Source organism: Cricetulus griseus, chromosome 2 (assembly GCF_003668045.3).
Source record: "Cricetulus griseus strain 17A/GY chromosome 2, alternate assembly CriGri-PICRH-1.0, whole genome shotgun sequence".
NCBI classification, from domain to species: domain Eukaryota; kingdom Metazoa; phylum Chordata; class Mammalia; order Rodentia; family Cricetidae; genus Cricetulus; species Cricetulus griseus.
This window is the reverse complement of record NC_048595.1, coordinates 84,861,672-84,862,587: the sequence shown is the minus strand read 5'-3', so window position 1 is coordinate 84,862,587 and position 916 is coordinate 84,861,672. Positions and strand designations below refer to the sequence as shown.

The 916-nt window shown below is 39.3% G+C and overlaps 1 pseudogene; it reads right to left on the bottom strand.

Annotated features, from left to right (window-relative positions):
* Positions 1-146: 146 nt before the first annotated feature.
* Positions 147-916, bottom strand: LOC100756573 (annotated as a pseudogene).

The window sequence follows — 916 nt, the reverse complement described above, 5'->3', positions numbered from 1 at the left end:
AATTTTATGTGATTAAAAACAGCCTTATTTAATATATATAAATATATTTAAAAATGAGCAGCACAGAGCAGATGTAACTCTTTACTACCCACACTCTTGACTACCAAGAAATGAAGACAAACTTTAGAAAAATACGATGCAAGAAAAGATTCAAGTTGAAAATACATTCCTTTGGTTAAAAATCATCCCCTTTATGATCATTTGTACTCTTAACTCAGAGCAAGTCCCAGCAGCCACAGGCATGCTCTTGTGTCGCTTATACTTGCATCCTACAGTGGTTTTTCAGTCTAGTAGGTATGGAGCTTACTGGGTTGCAGCAACAAAAATGAACAGTAAGCCTTGGAGCATTCATTGTCTTGGTGGTGGTCTTTACTTTAGGAACCTCCGACATATGTAATTTTCTTCAGACACTGTATAGCCAAACTTTTGGTAGAAGCCAACGTTTTGTGGTAGACATTCAAGGGTGATCTTGTAACAGTTAAGCTTCTTGCTTAGCAAAGTGAGAGTTGATAATAACAGTTTGCCGAGCTGCTTCCCTCGGCAATCATCACTAACAATCACATCTTCTACTCTCTCTCTCTTAGCACATGAGTGGATAAATTTATGTTATAAATTGTTGCTACAGCAACAATGTGGAAGGTCACATCTTCCACAACTGTGGCATAGTAATCCCCAGACTTCTTCATACACTCAAAAGATTTCATGAACTGCTCAGGGCTGACGACACCAGTCTCTGTCAACTGACCTTAAAAAAACCTTTATTCAAGTCTGCAGTACAAAGAGGCCTCAAAACCAGGCCTTCTCCAGGATTCATTGGAGAAAATGTGGCTGTATTCTGACTCCAGTCCACTTCTTGGAGCAGACTTGGGTCAAACATAGGTGTTTCATCGGGTTTCATCTTTCCAATAAAGTCGCA